This window comes from Anguilla rostrata, chromosome 1, assembly GCF_018555375.3.
Source record: "Anguilla rostrata isolate EN2019 chromosome 1, ASM1855537v3, whole genome shotgun sequence".
Taxonomy (NCBI): Eukaryota; Metazoa; Chordata; class Actinopteri; order Anguilliformes; family Anguillidae; genus Anguilla; species Anguilla rostrata.
This window is the reverse complement of record NC_057933.1, coordinates 83,611,779-83,624,165: the sequence shown is the minus strand read 5'-3', so window position 1 is coordinate 83,624,165 and position 12,387 is coordinate 83,611,779. Positions and strand designations below refer to the sequence as shown.

At 39.7% G+C, this 12,387-nt stretch overlaps 1 long non-coding RNA gene across 1 annotated transcript; it reads right to left on the bottom strand.

Annotated features, from left to right (window-relative positions):
• Positions 1-551: 551 nt before the first annotated feature.
• On the bottom strand, positions 552-10,594 carry LOC135241600 (uncharacterized). Its single transcript, XR_010326051.1, has 4 exons — positions 9,753-10,594; positions 8,487-8,562; positions 1,000-1,383; positions 552-841 (listed from the first exon to the last, which is right to left on the bottom strand). It is a non-coding gene; the product is annotated as an uncharacterized LOC135241600 (long non-coding RNA).
• Positions 10,595-12,387: the final 1,793 nt, after the last annotated feature.

Sequence of the window (12,387 nt, the reverse complement as noted above, 5' to 3'; positions counted from 1 at the left end):
TTACATCAAACACAAGGTGGTGTTTATTTTCACGATTTCCAGTCATTTCACTCCCATGTGTGAAGGCCCAGTCCTAGTCACCTGACAGATCAGTGCAGTGACGTCTGATTTCCCTCACTCAAGGGAGAGTGCAAACAAGTTCTCACGCTCCTCAACACAGCGAGGCTTCCTGCTTCCTGCTTCCCTGTTCCATCACGGTTCACAAGCTGAGCTCGCATAGACATGAATCTTAAGGCTGCACTCTCCATCTAGAGCTTTAAATGCTAACTGTATAAAACTGACCAGTATTGTAGCTGATGGAAATAATTTTGAAATTTAGCCATGGCCATGTAATTGCAAATATATCCCAAATAAATGCGCGATTGTCGTACGGTAGCGGTAACTCAAGGCTGGAGAATTAGGGCGTGTCCAACTCTACAATTGTGCAGTTGTAGGAGTGAAAATGAAAATCAGAAAATAAGCTTATAGCCAAAAGCAATTTTCAGGATCTTTTTTAGTGGGTGAAACACTAGAACTAATTTACCTCTATCTATATGTAATTACTCACATTGTCCCTGAAGGCTGACGATTTTGGATGCGCTCTGGCCGAAGGGATGTATGACTTCACAAGTGATGGTTTGGTGGGCGTTGTCTAATATCCAGGTCATCTCCATGGTGATTTCCCACTTGCCTTCATGCACTTCTTTGTGATTGACTTTGGGTGTCCCAGTATGTCCCGCTACGGTCAGGTGCAATGTTGGGGGATGCGGTTGGCACGTGTGGTAGGCGCTGCACTGGACGGTCATTTGTTCTCCCACCTTACGTGAGCCGGAAAAATATAATTCTGGTTTGTCTGCTCTGTCTTAAAAAAAAAAAACATGAAATACAAACATATAATTGCACTTAGCACTTCTAAGCAAGTCACATCCATCATTTCCAAGAAAACTGGTACATTTTCAGTCAAATGAAAACCTTCACCATAGCACAGTAGAGAAATAATAAAGAGTTCAATTCTCTCACCTCGTACACGGATTTTCACAGCTTTGTCATAAAATTTAAAATAGCGATATGTGACGTAGTCTGGGTCCACCCAGGGGTAAACCTTCTCCTCTTGGTGACGCCAGTCCAGGGGGTAAATCTTCAGGCTGCAGTCTCCCTTGTAAGGTGATCCGTATAAAGAGGTTTTTCCCCTGAACTTTTCGATGACTGCATTTTGGTCTTCTGGATCGCACACCAGAGGGTATCCTCTGTCGACATATTGGTACCAGACCACTCTGCCCTTGTTGTTGGGTGGGTATTCGCTATAAGAAAATCTGCAGGGGATGACCAGGCAGGACCCTACCATGCCCTCCATCTCTCTGGGCACGGTGACACTCCATGCCCAGGAAACGCCAAATATGGCACCTTAGAAAACAGAAATTTGATTGGTTTGATTAGATCAAAAGCCTTTTTTGTTTTTTTCTTGCTGTCCTATTGCTGCCTTAACTAGTATTTTTCAGTTAATCAGATTAATGAAATTCCATTAACAATATGGTAGACCATAGCTAATGTGTTCTGTCTTGATATATATATATATATATATATATATATATATATATATATATATATATATATATATATATATATATATATATATACACACACACACACAGTACAGTCCAAAAGTACTGGGTCACTTGTGGTTAAAAAATAAAAATAATAAAAATTCAGTTAATATAATACATAATATATGTATTTATTAAAGTAATAATCTTGAAGATTTTCATTAAAATAAATGTCTGTTAAGTCACTATCTATCGCCGAATTAGGTAACACAATTGCGATTGAGCCTATTATTATTATTATTATTATTATTATTATTATTAAAGAACTGGGTGTCTGTGGCGACATTCCCGGGAAAAAAATCACAAGCGGCGCACAGTTAGTGACGCGTTTTCCATCACCCATCAGTGGTTGGTCTGCCAGAGAGGGTAGGGGGAGGTGGGTGAGGTAGGGGATGTAGATTTCGTATTACATTTGATGACAATGTAACGTTACTTAATTACATAGCTAATTGCACAGCTAACGCTAGCTACCCGACCATGTCAAGAAAGGCAACATTAGTTTAGACGGTTGCGCACAGTAGCCATCTCTCATATCAGGTAATAATGCGTTAGCTAGCTTGCTAATATAATTAACATAATCTAATGTCAGCTATGGGGCTAATGGGGCGACATAGCTCAGGAGGTAAGAGCGATTGTCTGTGTTATGGTTCCCTTCCCTAGTGGCTGCTTGTGGTGTTGCAACATTTGTTTTGATTGTCTTCCTAATAGGAAATTGGTGTCACCTGGAAGGGGTCCTACTTAAGGGGCCCTCTGGCTGATGCTCTCTCTCTCTCCATTCAGAGGACAACCTGTAGTCTGGCTACACTGCTCATTCATTTTCTTTTGTAGCCTTCTTTAATTAAAAATATTTTTGAATTGCGACTATTTTGTGTGATCTCGTTTATGTTGCGACTGGCCAGGGGCTGATCGTAACAGTGGCAGTCGGAGGGTTGCCGGTTCAACCCCGCCCTGGTCGTGCCGAAATATCTTTGAGCAAGACACCTAACCCCTAACTGCTCTGGCGAATGAGAGGCATCAATTGTAAAGCACTTTGGATAAAAGCGCTATATAAATGCAGTCCATTTCCATTTAGCTAACAATTAGAAAAAACGCTAGCTAACGCTACCGACCTCGCAGACCGTATCTCGAATGCAATGCTACCTTGTTGCAACGTAGCTAACTAAAGGCAAGTTCAGATCAGTGATTCGCATCGAGACTGGATGCAACTTGCAAAATTCCAAGACGTCTGATGATAAACGTTCTAAAACTGCACTTTGACAAGGTGGGTCTTTTGAGACCCCAGGCAAAGGCTTCAGACGCTCTGCAAATAACCAGTTCACACCGCTGCAATTTTCTCTGCAACATTCTAAAACCGTTTAGTCTCGTTGCGAATCATTGATCTGAACTGGCCTTAACGTTACCGTTATTTACATTGCCATCAAGTTCATCAATATATTATAATGATCGGAATAAAGCCATCTTTACAGAGAGCATTAACCCCGGGGTATAGGCGGAGCAGATCCGGGTCTGATTTCTGTGTAAACATGTCAAGCCGGAAAAAAACTACATTAAAAAAATACATCAGTATGGATTAGCGTTGTTATTATTTTATTACGCTCCATCATATGTTCCTTCAGCCTTGATGCCCTTTTTTGATGAAATCTCCTTTGTTTTTGTTTTATTCTTCTTGTTCTGATTGCTAATTTAACACCCAGCTTTATTCTCGAACAGTTTAGCTAGCAAAACCAAAAACACCAGCGGTAACATTTTGCAAGGCAGTTGTTTAAAAAATATCACACAATAGGCCTATTTCACAAGATGGCGACCAAAACCGGATGTAGAGATACTTTGTTTCCGGTTACCGTTGCTACGGACCAAGCGGCCAAAACCAGACTTCGTTTTTGAAGCTCATTTCCTGGTGTTGTAGTTCCTGGTTGCTCACTAGCGCCACTACGGATGGCTCCAGTATAGGTGTTTTCATATCCGGTTTCCATGTAAGTCTACGGTACAAATGCGATCAAAATACAAAGTCAATAATTTTTTCTCACAAGAACAAATAGTCATAATAGGTGTATTTTATTGGTCTTATGACTGTCCATGGGTCGATTTCATGATTTATTGCGTCATTTGGGCACAGTGCCAATATTTGTTCTGGACCAATGAGGTACAGCTTGCGTCACTTCCGGAATACTGCGGAGGACTGAGCTATAGTAGGGGCTACAGTCTATGGTCACTGGGGTGGGCGGTGGCGTCTCTTGGCCTTGACATTGCGGCGCCGGCTACGGTCCGCCTGTGCTAAGTCTGAAAATGCAAGCATCCCATTTCGTGGTGATTTAATTATGGCGTGTGCTATTTACAGCTGCACTAGACGACCATAAAATAATCCTCCTCTTAAGTTTTTCGGTAGCCGAGTCATTTTTACTATTTCCTTTAGCCTACTTAACCAAATAATTAGTTGGCAGAAAGCGTAATCAGCTTGCTATATTTGGTAGTCCAGTAGTAGCCTATGCTAAAACAGTTCGCAACTTCGGCTACCAAGCCATTTGACTAGCTAGCTAACCTTAACCGGCAAACATTCAATCTGTCAGACGTGTTTGGCGGCTTGTCAGTCGTGTACATTCCGTAAATGTCTACCTGGGCCATGCTTCAAGCATGTGTCAAAGCTACTATAATCCCGATTTTGGGATAAACACTTTTTCAGTTTCACGAAGCGAATTAAGAGTCTCAAGGTTCATTTGCTGAAATCACACACACAGAATTTAACGAAATTAACCATCTTGGCATTTAGAAAGGAATATGTTTTTAGCATTTAAGAGACCGACAAGCTAGGCATTTAAGACAGTGGTTCTCAGAATCGGTTCTGGGGGCTCCTTGCGTATATTGGCTTTTCTCCATTGGTTTTGATGATTTACAAGAAAAAAACGATAGCCTAATAAAATTAGAAATTCAACGTAGGCTACATTATTTTTGTCTTCATGCACCAGGTGGAAAACTTGCTGTACAAAGTGCGTTGTCATATTTACACGCCTGCAGATCAGTTATTAAAATACTCGGTAGATTTGTTAATAACCGCTGACAGTGTTAATTTTTATTCGGTAGAAAGTGATTTGCGAACGATCGGTCAGCTAGCGTCACCCAGCAAGTGAACACCACAAACGGCGATGGAGTAGCTAGTAGTAGCAGTTACTGGCTCATTAACTGACTGGCGAAAACCTACGACGATAACTTGCTCGGTTAACAGCAGATCTACCAGACAGTTATACGAAAATTAGCCTAGTCAAATCACCAGTAGCCTACACATCTCCGATTGATTGACCATCAGTGTAGTCAATGTTCTTCCCCTGTGGTTCATATTGCTAATGCGTGAGCTAACCACGGATAGCCTACCTAGCTCACTGGCAAGCTGATATGCTAGTTAAGCATATTCGTTTTGCTGAGAAACATGAATTGAAGATAACTGAACATAGCCTAATTGTATTTTTAATGTCATACATATAACGTGATTAAATGACAGTACAGTCACGGATGGAAATTAAACTCCGTAAACATCTGATAATATATTTTAAAACATAACGGCAGACAGTCAGCTAGCCTCGTTCAGGTTGATCGGCTTTTCCGCACCGGACTGTCAATCAAATTGTAAAAATCACAGAGCGGCTTTTAAACTCTGTGGTTTTGGCTCCAACTCCAAAATGGCCGCGCCCGCCATTGAGCTTCAAAACGTATTTTCGGAGACCCACGGAGAGTCAATGGGTGACGTCACAGTAGCTTTGTCCATATTTTTTACAGTCTCTGCTACGGACGCAAGTCCATTTCTGACAGCGAAAAATCGAGCCTGAACAGCGACGTGTTCTCACAGTCCCTAATAGCTCTGCCAAAGTTCACTATGTTATCCGCATTGTCGAATCATTGCCAGTGAACGTTAAGCGGTCTAAACTATACAAGGGCTATAAATTCTTTTTTGAGAAGTTTATATTCGGTTATGAAGGTAAGTATAACGTTAGCTCTAGTTCGCCAGAAAGCTAAATAGCTAGCTTGCTAACCACAGCAAGTTAGTCGATTAAAGAGATATTTCACTTCGACATAACATAAATTCTTTTCTGGAGGTGACTCCATTGTGTTTGCGTAGCGTGAAGCAACATCTGCTGTCCGTTAACAGCGTCTCTGTTCCTCTCGGTTGTCCCGAAAATGAATGAATAGGGAGCCTGACAGCTGTGAGGAAAAGCGATTCTGTTAACGTTGACGGCCAGCAGGACAGGCAAAGCTATGTAAGTACAATGTGTTAGGCTCCACAAAATTACTTTGAACATTGAATATCCAAATATGTGCTTGCTAACAAGCTAGCTGGCAAAAACGTAATTTTCTAATCATAACATAAAATATAGCTAGCTAACTGATTTTATGGCATTCTTGAGTAACAAGTACCACATGACTGAAACTGCGTTAGTTCTCAATGAATGATAAAAAATAAAAAAATTATTATAAAAACAAAGGAGTTGGTAGGGGACTCAGGCTGAAGCCACACTATACGCGGCCCCGCCGCCTCCATTCCGAGGCCGCGGGGGAGATGGCAAAAATTCAACTTTGACCCCCTCGCCGCGTCGCGGTAACCAATCTGATTTGATCTAATGATCCGTCAAGTAAATTGTCCCTATTTTTTTCTCATTTTAGTTCCACATTCTATCGTTCCACAATGGAGGACCTAACTCGTAATTTCCGTATCGGGTTTCCCGACTTAATAAAATCTCCTACAGAGACATTGATTAGAGGAACGCAGTGTGGAGAAAAGTCTCTGGAATTGTCGGTGGCTCTGCAATGTAGTTATCGCCGTTAGCTACTATCACTGTCCAGTCTGAATAAAAATCATTTTGCAGTAACTTAGCTCTGAAAAATGTTAATAAGCTGCCTAGCTAGGCTGTATACTGTCTAGCTATAGTTAGTAACAACAAACAATAACAAACAAAAAAAATCTTCCTAATGTAGCCTATTAGTTGCTATTTGTTACATTACATTACATTACATTCATTTAGCAGACACTTTTATCCAAAGCGACGTACAAAAAGTGCATTTTCATGATCGTAGACAACTGCTGAACACGGGTTCAGTAAGGTACAATTACTTATTTTGTACAGCTATTTCTAGCCGAGAACAATGAACACTATCCTGGTCTAACATCTGCAAAGCCAAACTAGGCAGAAGAATAAGCTACAGTATTAGGACAAATACAATTTACCAAGAAGTGCAGGGATGGGGCAACATGTAACAAGTGATAGGAAAAGGTTTTTTTTTTTTTTTTTTTTTTAAATATATACAGCGTGGTGGTGGTTATTCTAGGTATAGTCTGAAGAGATGAGTCTTCAGGCCACGGCGGAAGATGGATAGTGAGGGGGAGGTTCGGAGAGGGATGGGGAGTTCATTCCACCACTGGGGAGCTAGGGTGGAGAAGCTCTGTGATCCCTTTGGGCGGGTGGGAGGGGTTGCAAGACGCCCTGCTGCCGCAGAGCGGAGTGGTCGAGCAGGCACATAGAATTGAGTCATGTCCTGCAAGTAGATGGGGGCTGTCCTGTTGGCGGCAGTGTAGGCAAGGGTCAGGGCTTTGAATCGGATCCTGGCAGAGACCGGTAGCCAGTGAAGTGATCGCAGCAGAGGAGTGACGTGGGAGAATTTGGGGAAGTTTCTACCAGCCACCTAGCTAGCTAACCAGATATAACTTTGAAGGCATTATCTGGCTAATTAGCCAGACAGTGTTTTTGTTGTTGGTTGTAGATATTAAACAGCCTAGCTAGGCAGCTGACTAACATCTTTCAGATCTAGGTTACTGCAAAAATTTTTAGTCAGACATTACAATGAATATGAAACACGATATTAAACCCGGTCAACATTTAACGAACACAACTGTCTGTCAAATATAGGTGACACGCCCACAAACAGCCGATTATGGGGACGCCGCGCGGAGACAGGCGGCAGTCGCCGCGTATAGTGTGGCTTCACCGTCAGACATTTAGACCCAACTGTATGTGAGGAGAAAAGTTTAATATCGAGTGTAATCTTATTCACAAAGCAGTAGCTAACTAGCTAGCTATCGTAATGGGTTATTTTATGTTAGTTTGCAACATTATGACAGTCATGCTATCTAGCAAGTTTTTTTCTTATTTTGTACATCTGTGGGAAAGCTGTGAAAGGGCAAATAAATTATTTTTCGAATTGGTACACAGGGGAACGCTACAAAACAAAAAAAGCTCTTCCTCGCTGCCATTGTTTTGGTGGCTGTTAAGATAACCGGAAACGAGAGACCCCTACATCCGGTTTACATACCCGGAAATGTGCAATAGGGTCTCTGATTGGTACCGCCAGAGAGAGCGAAACGGAAATCTTCGAGATTGTAACTTCAAATAACAAACCAATGGTTTGTGGAAGTGGAAGTGGAAGAGTGGGGGGGAGGTGGGTGGGTAGGTTTGACTGAAATCTTATCTAACTTAAGTTTTTTTTTATTTTAAATTTAACCACAGGTAACCCAACACCTATAGACATATGGCAAAGAAGATGGAGTTAGGTTTAGATGTGCAAAGCCAACTAAACATACTGTGGCAAGAAGGTTATCCCCCACCAAAAAAATGCAAGTGACCAGTTAACAACAATATGTAAGAACATGTCACGCAGCACAAAGCCCCACATTTACTGCAACACTGTGAAATGTTGTATAAATGATTTGTGCTAGTGATATCTTTTCGACAAATGGATGCTTTTTAAATATATTTATCTTGATTTTGAACCATTGTGTCTGCTTTCTAAATGGAATAAACACAAATATAAATAAAAGAAATAACATGTAATCAATAAATAATCAATAAAACAATAACCTGATTAAAAATATCTGTCTCAAAAAAAGTGAGGACAAAGAACATAAGATAAGTCAAAGCACACCTTGAAAACACACTCCATATAGAAGCACCCATGCAAATGGCTCCATGTGGGCTGAATTAAATATTCTCCTGAAAACCTGTAAAATACAGCAAGGGTTATTTGGGCTACACGCTGCTTTACTCTGGTACTGGGACACCATTTAAAAAATAAATAAAAATATTTAGTTATACTAACTTTACATTTTAACAGGGGCAAAATCTACAATGTTTTTTGGGAGGGGGCTCATAAAAAGTAGTCTACACTGCCCCCCAAATCCTGCCCCCACCCCCCACATTTATTAAATTGTTCACAGGATATATTTGCTTAAAAACTTTGTCTTTGTTTTAGATATTCGCTGATTCACTTTTGGCAGTGAACTGAGACTCACGTTATTAGTTATGGTTTCTGCTCACTGTCAAAAGTGAACCAACAAATATCTACAAATAACAAAGTTTTTAAACAAATTTATCTAGTTTCCAGTAATGCATAATTTCACATATAAAGAAATACAAATGTTCATATGATTCATTTGCAGGCTTTATGCCTGTGACCACATTTGTATTTTCATCCAAATAAAATCCAAGCTTGATTTTAGACATTACCATATCACTAAGCACAACAGATATCCGTTATATGAAATGACGGAACAGTTCACCTGCTGATATTATACAACATTGACTTACATTTGTTAAAACTCATCTATTGCAATTTGTGATTTTTTTTTTCACATTGATTTAGATTTTCACCAAGTAGGCATCTTATGCACACTCCAGTCCCTTAGCAGACACACTTATCCATTGCGACTCAATGTTAGTCTCAGGAATACAAAAGTGCAATGTCGCCAAGGAGGCTCAGAAGGCTTGGAAGGTCAGTCATTATTGATAAGTGCAAAGAAAAAGAAAAATGCAAAAGCCCAGATGATGATCAAGGTTTATCAAATTTCTTGCTGTTGATATATCAGTCAACAGACGTGTCATAATTTTGGCAACTGCAGGAAATGGGCTCTCTGCACAATGCAGAAGACTGTCCAAAAATAGAGGTCTTCAATATAAATTAAATTAAATTTAAATTTAAAAAATCATGACAAGGACTGTAGAGGGCAAGATCAAATAAATGCCTCATGCAAATCATTATGAGATAATGTTTTTTAACTATAGTATCCAAAGAGCCTCCCTTTAGAATTTACATACTCAGCTATGTGTGGATTTCAAGGCCAAAATCAAATAGATTAAAATGATGATAATTATTTAGCCATGACTTACATATAGAAGATATTCAGAGTCTTACCTTATGATCTTTATCTTCTTTTAAAAAAGGTCGCAAACATCAGTCGTCTCATTCAAATACATAGAAGCACACAATCACAAAGTGGAATACCACTAATACTGCTTAAGATAAAAGGCAAATATAGAAAAAACATATTTCCGTAAAAAGAAAATTCATAGACATCGCAGATTTGCATGCTAGTCCCCATGTGCAAAAAAAGATATATTTTGATAAAGATTTGGGCCATCTGGTGTTTTTGTTAAGCATGATTGCATCGCATTGAACTAATCTTTGCAAAAGCAGGCTATGGACCATTGGGTTCTGACAAAACACAGAAATAACTGCACACATCTGTGAATCCATCTACCTGCAAGCTCTGTTTTCCTGTCCATCGTAGGGCATATTAGTGGCTCAAACAGTACTTATCATATACCTACACAGTGTAATGTTTAGTGTTACCCAGTGTTACCTTTTTGAACTTAATATATGCTTTAAATGTACTTTTTAAAATTATGCTTCTAAATGTTTGTATACGCTGTACTTTAGCGTACTTCAAATAAGTATACTAAATCTCATGTGTCAATAAGTTGTACTTCAGTGTACTCCAAATAAGTACACCAAATCTCATATACTGTACTTATTACAGTGTTTTTAGGTAAGTGAAGTTAAAGTAGACTTTTAGGAAGTATACTAGTATGCTATCCAGGATGAAAATACAGTTTAATTTTTATAAGTACTCTAAAGTGTATTGTATTATACTTATTAATAGTGCACTTGATGTTAATTCCTGGCTGTGTCTGAATCAGTTTTCTAACAACTGAGTCCTCAAGGTACGTGCTGTCTACTAAGTATACTGCATATTGTTCAGCACAGTACACGTTTTAGCACTGTGTTTTAGTACACGATGGGCAGTATGTGAAAGAAGTGTCTTCAGACATTCCACCCTTGAGGGCCCATGCTCACGTGCCATTGTGGTTGTTGTTAAAGGAAATGCTTTAATGCTAGATGCTGTCACACAGTCCTGGGTGTGGTCACTCTGCAGGGGATGAGGAAGTGCAAGACTGGGCAAGGAGGACAAGCAGCAAACAGCACCTTTATTTGTGCACACAATAAAATGTTTGGAGTGAAATCAACTCCGTCGAAGTACATTTTACTCCACGAAGTGCACATTTTGCACCTATTAGATAAGTTTTGTTTGAGGTGATTTTACAAGGTAGTCAGGCTGACTGAAAAGAAAACAAACAGGCTGGGAAGAACAAGGGAGAGGAAATGATAGACAAATATCAACAAAAGAGTACCAATTTTTAAATTAAGTTCCGGTCTTATATATGATATTAGCCTATAGGCTATAGGCTACATGTCCCAGGAAGTATGTGGACACCTGACATCCAACATCCAAAATTGTGGGCATTAATATGGAGTTAGTCCACCCTTTGCTGCTATAACAGCCTCCTCTCTTCTGGGAAGGCTTTATACTAGATGTTGGAGCACTGCTGAAGGGATTTGCTTCCATTCAGCCAGAAGAGCAATAGTGAGGTCGGGCTCTGATTGGACGATAAGGCCTGGCTCACAGTTGGCTTTCCAATTGATCCCGAAAATGTTGGATGGATTAAGGTCAGGGCTCTGTGCAAGCCAATCAAATTCTTCTCGACAAAATAATTTCTGCATGGACCTCGCTGTGTGCCTGGGGCACTGTCATGCTGAAACAGGAAAGAGCCTTCACTGGAACAAAGAGCCCAGGCCCAAACCATGAAAAACAGCCCCGGTAATATATATATATATATATATATATAATAGTGTATATAACAAAATGTACTCTATAGGGAACGGTCTGAGGTGGCAATTCTTTATTTGTCATTAACATAAATGCATAGTACGAAGTTGTATTGGTACACATTGTATATAGGTATATTGGAAGAACACAGGTAATATGGTCACGTGAAAATCTAGTGCAAGAAATGACAGAAATGTTCATTATTTGAAGTTATTTAAAGCAATGGAAAGTGTTAGAAGTGAGTAAGTAAATCCAGGAAGCCTAGTGTCAATTATGGGTTATATATATGATTATACCAGATTCGCTAAACAGAAGCTAAGATTCCCCGTGTTATTTCAAACACATTGATGTAACTATTACGAAAGAAAGAAGCACAAATGAAATGAACTGAGAAAGACCAGGGGAAAAGGAAAAAGGAACCGCAAATTTTTCTGGTGACATCTTCCATTGTGTCTTGATCAAATGTGCTGGCATCAGCTACAAGTTTCCATATATGTTGGCATCAGCAAAATCGTTGCAGTTGTCATTCTGAAAATGTTTTTGAGGAAATAACAAATTAATATGACATCCCTTTATAACTAAGTAACCGTGTCCAGAGAATAAGATCAGAAAATAAGAATAATAAAATAAGAGTACACAGCACCATGTCAAGCCTGGCTTTAGTCTCCTCTTGCCAATCCTGAGGTTAAATATCTTATGCCTTTCCATGTAAGTTTTTTTTTTTTTTAAATCTCAAAAATAGTCACATCATGTTAAAATAGTCCCTGCATTGCAGACCATAGTGGGTGTTAGACCCATCTGGAAAAGCTTACAGGTGGTATAGTAGTAGGGGTCCTCAGGCAGTTAGAGGCCCTTTCAGGGGGGCCTGCAAGTTTTGAGAAC